Source organism: Callorhinus ursinus, unplaced genomic scaffold (assembly GCF_003265705.2).
Source record: "Callorhinus ursinus isolate GAN/ISIS: 27379988/994484 unplaced genomic scaffold, GSC_fseal_2.0 scaffold12, whole genome shotgun sequence".
NCBI classification, from domain to species: domain Eukaryota; kingdom Metazoa; phylum Chordata; class Mammalia; order Carnivora; family Otariidae; genus Callorhinus; species Callorhinus ursinus.
In genome coordinates, this window is record NW_027397074.1 from 35,017,916 (window position 1) to 35,027,336 (window position 9,421).

A 9,421-nucleotide genomic window follows, 5' to 3' on the forward strand; every position below is an offset into this window, starting at 1 on the left:
TGACTTATTTCGCTCAGCATAACAACCTCCAGTTCCATCCACGTCGTTGCAAATGGCAAGATTTTGGTGGTTTTTTTTTTTTTTTTTTTGATGGCTGCATAATACAGAGTGATTTAGAGCCTGCCAACAGAGTGTGGTTTGCTGACCTGCAGCTTCAGCATCACCTGGGGGCTTGTTAGAAATGCATACCCTCAGACTCCATCTCAGACCTACTGAATCAGAATCTTCAGGGGATTACCGGGGAGCCATGATTTCAAGTATCTAAGATGATTTATTGGACGTTTAGATATAATCTTTTATTGATCGGAGGGTACAGACTGTCAGCTATAAGATGAATGAGTTTTGGAGCTCTAATGTAGAGCATGGTGACGCTAGTAAATAATTATAAGGTATTGTATCCCACTCATACACACATAAATGGTAACGATGGTGATAGTTATGTTAATTAATTTGTGGTAGTCACTTAGAGTGTATATGTATATCAAATCATCATGTTGTATACCTTAAATAGATACAATTTTTATTTGTCAAAAATAAATAAGTAAAAATTAAAAGAATATTATTTCTCTTTTTTAAAAAAAGATTTCATTTATTTAAGAGTGAGAGAATGAGCAGGGGGGAGGGACAGAGGGAGAGGGAGAACCAATCACCCCACTGAACAGGGAGCCCGATGTGGGGCTCAATCCCAGGACCCTGGGATTGTGACCTGATCCAAAGGCAGACGCTTAACTGACTGAGCTACCCAGGCGCCCCTAAAAGAATATTTCTCTTAACTTTTAACTAGATCTTATATAGCATTGGATTTGGAGATTGTCTCCATGACAATCAAAAGCAAAGTAAATGAAATAAAAATATATTATTTTACTGGTTAAAGGTAGATCTGATGCTTTTGCTATCATCCAAAAAGGCGGAAAGGTGTTAGACGTTTAGGTAATTTAGTTATTATCCACCATGTGTGAAGCACCTATGTTAAGTACTTTGATATAAAAATGAGCAAGACATGCTTCTTAGCTGTTTCTAAGAAGCAATCTAGTAAGGGAGACTTAGTTGTAAACAAGTTGACACAATGAAATAAAAACCCAAGTACAAGGTACAAAATGCTGATAGTTATTCCTATTTTACAGATTTTTACAGAGGAGGAAACTTGACGCAGATAACTTGCCTTAGCTAACAATTTAATTCAAGGTCTGTATGATCCTAAATCCAGTTTATACTTTTAAAATGCAGGTTCTTTTTTTTTTTTTAATATTATTATGTTATGTTAGTCACCATACAATACATCATTAGTTTTTGATGTGGTGATCCACGATCCCCTGTTTTCGTATAACACCCAGTGCTCCATGCAGTCCGTGCCCTCCTTAATACCCATCACTGGGCTAACCCATCCCCCCACCCCCTCCCCTCTAGAACCCTCAGTTTGTTTCTCAGAGTCCATAGTCTCTCATGGTTCATCTCTTCCTCCAATACCCCCACCTCATTTTTCCCTTCCTTCTCCTAGTGTCCTCCCTGCTATTCCTTATGTTCCACAAATAAGTGAAACCATATGATAATTGACTTTCTCGGCTTGACTCATTTCACTTAGCATACTCTCCTCCAGTCCCATCCATGTTGATGTAAAAGTTGGGTATTCATCCTTTTTGATGGGTGAGTACTATTCCATTGTATATATGGACCACATCTTCTTTATCCATTCATTCGTTGAAGGGCATCTCGGCTCTTTCCACAGTTTGGCTATTGTGGACGTTGCTGCTATGAACATTGGAGTGCATATGGCCCTTCTTTTCACTACCTCTGTGTGTCTTTGGGGTAAATACCTAGGAGTGCAATTGCTGGGTCATAGGGTAGTTCTATCTTTAATTTTTTGAGGAACCTCCACACTGTTTTCCAAAGTGGCTGTACCAACTTGCATTCCCACCAGCATATAAGAGGGTTCCCCTTTCTCCACAACCTCTGCAACATTTGTTGTTTCTTTCCCTGTCCATTTTTGCCATTCTAACTGGTGTAAGGTGGTATCTCAATGTGGTTTTGATTTGAATTTCCCTGATGGCTAATGATGATGAACATTTTATCATGTGTCTGTTAGCCATTTGTATGTCTTCTTCAGAGAAGTGTCTTTTTATATCTTCTGCCCACTTTTTGACTTGATTATTTGTTTTTTGGGTGTTGAGTTTGAGAAGTTCTTTATAGATCTTGGATACCAGCCCTTTATCTGTAGTGTCATTTGCAAATATCTTCTCCCATTCTGTGGGTTGCCTCTCTGTTTTGTTGACTGTTTCCTTTGCTGTGCAGAAGCTTTTTATCTTGATGAAGTCCCAAAAGTTCATTTTTGCTTTTGTTTCACTAGCTTTTGGAGATGTATCTTGAAAGAAGTTGCTGTGGGCGATGTCAAAGAGGTTACTGCCTATGTTCTCCTCTAGGATTTTGATGGGTTCCCGTCTCACATTGAGGTCTTTCATCCACTTTGAGTTTATCTTTGTGAATGGTGTTAGAGAACGGTCGAGTTTCATTCTTCTGCATGTGGCTGTCCAATTTCCCAGCACCATGTATTGAAGAGACTGTCTTTTTTCCATTGCATGTTTTTTCCTGCTTTGTCAAAGATTATTTGACCATAGAGTTGAGGGTCCATATCTGGGTTCTCTATTCTGTTCCATTGGTCTATAGGTCTGTTTTTGTGCCAGTACCATGCTGTCTCGGTGATCACTGCTTTGTAATAGAGCTTGAAGTCGGGCAACGTGATGCCCCCAGCTTTGTTTTTCTTTTTCAACACTGCCTTGGCGATTCGGGGTCTTTTCTGATTCCATACAAATTTTAGGATTGTTTGTTCCAGCACTTTGAACAATGTCATTGGAATTTTGATTGGTATGGCATGGAAGGTATAGATTGCTCTGGGTAGCATAGACATTTTAACAGTGTTTATTCTTCTGATCCATGAGCATGGAATATTTTTCCCTCTTTTTGTGTCTTCAATTTCTTTCATGAGTGTTCTGTAGTTCCTAGAGTATAGATCCTTTACCACTTTGGTTAGGTTTATTCCAAGGTATCTTGTGGTTTTTGGTGCTATTGTAAATGGAATTGTTTCTCTAATTTCTCTTTCTACAGTTGCGTTGTTAGTGTATAAGAAAGCAGCTGATTTCTGTGCATTGATTTTGTATCCTGCCACATCACTGGACTGCTGTATGAGTTCTAGTAATTTGGGGGTGGAGTCTTTTGGGTTTTCCACATAAAGTATCATGTTTTCTGCTAAAAGAGAGTTTGCCTTCTTCTTTGCCAATTTGAATACCTTTTTTCTTTTTGTTGCCTGATTGATGTTGCTAGGACTTCTAGTACTATGTTGAACAATAGTGGCGAGAGCGGACATCCTTGATGTGTTCCTGATCTTAAGGGAAAGGCTCTCAGCTTTTCCCCATTGAGGATGATATTCGCTGTTGGTTTTTCATAGATGGATTTTATGAACTTGAGGAATGTTCCCTCTATCCCTATACTCTGAAGAATTTTAATCAGGAAAGGATGGTTGTATTTTGTCAAATGCTTTTTCTGCTTCAATTGAGAGGACTATATGGTTCTTCTCCCTCCTCTTATTAATGTGTTCTATCACACTGATTGACTTGCGAATGTTGAACCACCCTTGCATCCCGGGGATAAATCCCACTTGGTCGTGGTGGATGATCCTTTTAATGTATTGTTGGATCCTCTTAGCTAGGATTTTGTTGAGGATTTTGGAATCCATATTCATCAGGGATATCGGTCTGAAATTCTCCTTTTTGATGGGGTCTTTGCATGGTTTGGGGATTAAGCTAATGCTGGCCTCATAGAATGAGTTTGGAAGTTTTCCTTCTGTTTCTGTTTTTTGAAACAGCTTCAGTAGAATATGCATTATTTCTTCCTTGAATGTTTGGTAGAATTCCCCGGGGAATCCATCGGGCCCTGGACTCTTGTTTTTTGGGAGGTTTTTGATCACTGCTTCAATCTCGTTACTGGTTATTGGACTATTCAGGTTGTCAGTTTCTTCCTCTTTCAGTCTTGGCAGCTTATAGGTTTCCAGTAAGGCATCCATTTCATCCAGATTGCTCAGTTTATTTCCATATAGTTGTTGATAATAATTTCTAATAATTGTTTCTATTTCCTTGGTGTTAGTCATGATCTCTCCCCTTTCATTCATAATTTTATTAATTTGGGTCCTTTCTCTTTTCTTTTGGGTAAGTCTGGCCAGTGGTTTATTGATCTTATTAATTATTTCAAAGAACCAACTTTTAGTTCCATTGATCTGATCTACTGTGTTTCTGGTTTCTAATTCATTGATCTCTGCTTTAATTTTAATTATTTCTCTTCTAATGCGTGGCTTAGGCATCATTTGTTGCTTTTTCTCTAGTTCTTTAAGATGTAGAGTTAGTTGGTGAATTCGGAATTTTTCTATTTTTTTGAGTGAGGCTTGGATGGCTATGTATTTCCCCCTTAGGACCACCTTTGCAGTATCCCATAGGTTTTGGACTGATGTGTTTTCATTCTCATTGGTTTCCATGAATTGTTTAAGTTCTTCTTTGATTTCCTGGTTGACCCAAACATTCTTGAGCAGAGTGGTCTTTAGTTTCCAAGTGTTTGAATTTCTGCCAAATGTTTTCTTGTGATTGAGTTCCAGTTTTAAAGCACTGTGGTCTGAGAATATGCAGGGAATAATCTCAATATTTTGGTATCAGTTGAGACCTGATTTGTGACCCAGTATGTGGTCTCTTCTGGAGAAAGTTCCATGTGTGCTCGAGAAGAATGAGTATTCTGTTGTTTTAGGGTAGAATGTTCTGTAAATATCTATGAGGTCCATCTGGTCCAATGTATCATTCAAAGCTCTTATTTCCTTGTTGATTTTCCACTTAGATGATCTGTCCATTGCTGAGAGTAGAGTAATGAGGTCTCCTACAATTAACGTATTGTTATCAATATGACTCTTTATTTTGGTTAACAGTTGGCTTGTGTAGATGGCTGCTCCCATGTTGGGGGCATAGATATTTACAATTGTTAGATCTTCTTGTTGGACAGACCCTTTAAGAATGATATAGTGTCCTTCTGTGTCTCTAATTATATTCTTTAGTTTAAAATCTAATTTGTCTTATATAAGAATTGCTACCCCAGCTTTCTTTTGAGGTCCGCTGGCATGGAAGATGGATCTCCATCCCTTTACTTTCAGTCTGGATGTATCTTTAGGTTCAAAATGAGTCTCTTGTAGGCAGCGTATGGATGGGTCCTGTCTTTTTATCCAATCTGCAACCTGGTGCTGTTTTATGGGAGCATTCAGGCCATTCACCTTGAGAGTGATTATTGAAAGATATGAATTGATTGTCATCATGTTGCCTGTGAAGATGTTGTTTTTATAGATTGTCCCCGTAAATTTCTGTTGTATATAACTCTTGGGGTCTTTCTCCTTTTATAGAACCCCCCTTAATATTTCTTGCAGTGCCGGCTTAGTAGTCACATATTCTTCCAGTTTCTGCCGGTCGTGGAAGCGCTGCATCTCTCCATCCATTTTAAATGTCAGCCTTGCCGGATAAAGCATTCTTGGCTGCATGTTCTTCTCATTTAGTACCCTGCATATGTCTTGCCAGGCCTTTCTGGCTTGCCAGGTCTCTGTGGATAGGTCTGACATTATTCTGATGTTCCTCCCTCTGTACGTAGGAATCTCTTCCCCCTAAATGCCCTTAAGATGGTTTCCTTGGTTCTAAGATTTGCAAGTTTTACCATTACATGCCGGGGCGTTGGCCTGTTTTCCTTGATCTTGGGAGGGGTCCTCTCTGCCTCTAGGACGCGAATGTTTGTTTCATTCCCCAGATTAGGGAAGTTCTCAGCTACGATTTGCTCAAATACATCTTCTAGTCCTCTCTTTCTCTCCACCCCCTCTGGAATTCCAATAATTCTGACATTGGAACGCTTCATGGTGTCACTTATTTCTCTGATTCTATTTTCATGGATTCTGAGTTGTTTTTCCCTGGCCTCCTCTTTTCCCTCTTTATCTATTATATTGTCTTCCAGGTTGCTTAGTTGTTCTTCTGCCTCAGTTACCGTAGCTGTTAGATTATCTATATTGGATTGGATCTCCTTGATAGCATTTTTGAGTTCTGCCAGTTCAGCTTTCATTTCTGCCCTTAGAGACTCTATGTTGCCATTAATTGATTTCTCCATTCTAGCCATTGTCTTCACAATTGCTAGCCTGAATTCCATCTCTGACATCTTGGTTATATCTGCATCCATTTGTAAATCTGCAGCATAAGTCATAATCTCTGAGTCTTTTATATTTTGGGGTCTCCTCCTAGTCATTCTGTTGATGGGTGTTTGAGGGAATGTGTAGAGTCCAAATTATCGACCAGAACCTAAGCAAGATGCACCTGTTTTCTTGGGACCTTAGGGTTGCTGGCCTCTTGTTTTCCCAGCCTGTCTTCTGGGGGAGGGATCTGCTGCGCTGTTACTCAGGCAACCCTGTTAAGGGCGGGGCTGCCCTGCCCCCCTGTGGTGGGGGATGGGCTCAGCGGGAATCAGTTTTTGGGGCTTTTGTTCCCTGGCGGTTTTCGCTGGTGGCTTTCCGAGTCTCTTCTGCGAGTCAGAGCTGAAAAGACCATTTCTAACCCTCTGCCTCAGAGCAGAGAGACCGCCGTCTGTCCTTCAGTGAGCTCTCCAGGCCACACTGTCTCCGTTTCTGTCCGTGATCTTGGGGAGTGCGCCCCTCCATAGCGCCCCCAGTCCTGCCTCCAGTTAGGGCACATCTCTGCTCTTTGTGCTTCTAAAACCACCAGCCACCCCCAGTTTGCAGTCGCGACCCAGCGGCTCCGGGTTTCGGCCCCGGGGGCTGCCCTAAAGTCCTTTCCCCGCTGCTACAGGTCTGGGAGTCTGTGCCCAATCCACACCACGGAAGACTATCGCTCCCGGTGGTGTAGAATCTCCGCCAGGCTCCCTCCCTTCGATATCTGCCCGCAGAATCACGGCTCCCTGCTCCCTACCTCGAAAGCAACCCCCTGCGATGTTCTGTTTGTAGAGATGCAGATCTCCTTACGTCTCAGGCTGGTTTCGTCGGTGCTCAGAGTGGTCTGTTAGATATATCCAGCTCAATTCCGGTGGCCAGTAGAAATAGGGTCCCCTACTCCTCCGCCATCTTTCCTCTAAACTGCAGGGTCTTTTAAAAGAAAAACAAAAAGGAAAGCCATTTAAAAAGTGACAAAAATAGTCTTATAAATCAGTAGGCTTCTTCAGTCAACTTCAGTATTTCAAACAGTGTAATAATTTTGATTCACATCTTTTAGAATAAGTGCTGTTTTTAGTTAATATAAACTGAGGTGAATCCTGCAGTTTTCCTCAGGAAATATTTAAGTAGGGATTAAAATTTTGTCAAAATAGAATGATTACATTTTTTCCCCTAAAACAAGTAAGATTTTATTGATATACGAAGAGAAGCCATTTTTATCCCTGAGTATTGTGTGAGGTTTAGTGGTTTAGCACATAATAGGCTATCAGTAAATATTGACTGAATAAGGGAACTTGAGATCTCCTTCAGAGCCCAATTTTATCAAAGAAATATATTCAGAATAACACAATGTTATTTTATTTAGAAATAACCACAGTGTAACCCCTTTTTACCAGATAGGAGTTTCCCATGTTCAAGCACTTTTACGTCAGTTGGCATTTGCTGTAATTTCCCCCAGTCATACTGATGTGTGTGTTTGTCTTATATTCACCTTGTAATGTAAGCCTTTTAGAGGAATTGTCAACTTGCTTAGTAAAATTTGAACAAAGAATGATGATCCCTATAATAAGTCACATCTAGTCTAGCAACCTATGCCTTTCATCAGTTCCCAGTGGTTGCCTTTTAAACTTGGTCAAAGCATTGCTAATCAGATGTGTTCTTTGATAATGCTTCTTAGTATTTACAATACTGCTGTCGAGAAGGCTAGTATTTGTTGAGTGCTTATTCATAGGCAGGCACTATTTTTAGAGCTTTAAAAATATTATCTCATTTAGTCAGCACACCAGTTTTAGGAGAAATTCTTATTTTCTCCACTTTGGAGATAAGACAGCTGAGGTTTATAGGAATTAACAATTTATGCAAAGTCATGGAGCTACTAAGTGGTGTAGCTGGGATTTAGATTTGCTTTTAAAGCTCTGATTACTGTGTAAGGGTAGGAATAAATGAGTAACTAGGAGGTAATGAATTACCAGGCCATTTATTTCTCAAAGAGCATGGCTATACAAAATAGGTTGATCTGGGACATTATAGTGCTCTCTTCCTGGAAATTGACTTTGCTGGGATGGCTAGGCTTATGCTTGGGAAATCACCCAGAGCTAGATCAACAGCTACGTGCAGAGAAGCTAAGAGTCAGTCTGTTAAATCAACTGAACCAGCCTTAGGATAGAGACTTCATGGCTCTAAAACATGGAGTGGACATGTTGGACAACTTCACAGCTGTTTCCAACTTAACAAAATGTATTCTAATGGGAACCCTCCTCAGCTTCTCTGAAGCCAGCACTACCATTCTCTCCCACTCATTTGGGAGTAGATTCTTAAGGATCCCAAGGTATGCATCACAGCCCAGTCTACTGGGGTGATATATTGTAGGGTAATCACACAAGTCCAGAAACCATCATGCTGTAAATCCATGGGACTAATGGAAAGGTTTCTCATCTTCATTCCCACTATAAATTAAGGTTTACACTCTGTATTTAAGATGCACAGAGAGCGCCAACAAAAAGGTTGGTGGCTTAAAGAGAAAACAAGCACAGGATTAAGATAGCTAGGGTTTTGGGGGGCATGCTCTTTTCATAAACACCAAGAAGGGAAATTTTGTTACCTTTTTCTCATGGTGTTTATAAGTTTTTGTGGAGTGGAGTCAGTGAAGTCAAAGGCATACTCCTTAGTTTTTGTTGTTCTTATTGCAGAAGTAAATTAGTGATGACACTAAGGGTTTCATGTGTGAATTGTGGCTATTTATTCTGTAAATAAAATAGAATTAAATGATCATTTCTTTTGATTTATTTTAACATGGTGATTTGCTGCTTATTAATATAGCCTGGCTAAAAAATTATATCAACTCAAGCAGGTTGGCGCTAGCAAAGATAGAAGCACATCCTCTAATCTTTTCCTCTTGCTAAGGTATTATTTTTAAAACCAACAAAGACCATTTAAACATGAATAATACTAAATACTGTCAGTTGCTTTATTCTTTTCTTTTTAAAATAAAACCAGAACAATTAACTGCCAAGGGCTATATTAACCCAACTCAAAGGTTGTATATTTCAACATGGGAAAGTAAGGAAGTGTAGAAATTAAATTCTCATGGAAACATTAACTACTCTGCATTTCACCTGTGGTACATTAAAATACACATTTAATAGCCTAATTGAACACATATTAAATTTAACATAACTGAATGGTTGTTAACCTGAGAAC

The 9,421-nt window shown here is 39.7% G+C and overlaps 1 long non-coding RNA gene across 1 annotated transcript in view; it reads right to left on the reverse strand.

Annotated features, from left to right (window-relative positions):
• LOC141373791 (uncharacterized) overlaps nt 1-8,895 on the reverse strand; it is a 22,912-nt gene extending 14,017 nt beyond the window's left edge. Inside the window, exons 1-2 of the long non-coding RNA XR_012380114.1 lie at nt 8,823-8,895; nt 6,981-7,153 (exon numbers count right to left, since the gene is read on the reverse strand). This is a non-coding gene — a long non-coding RNA (uncharacterized lncRNA). The remainder of the gene's footprint in view (nt 1-6,980; nt 7,154-8,822) is intronic.
• Between the last annotated feature and the right edge of the window lie 526 nt (nt 8,896-9,421).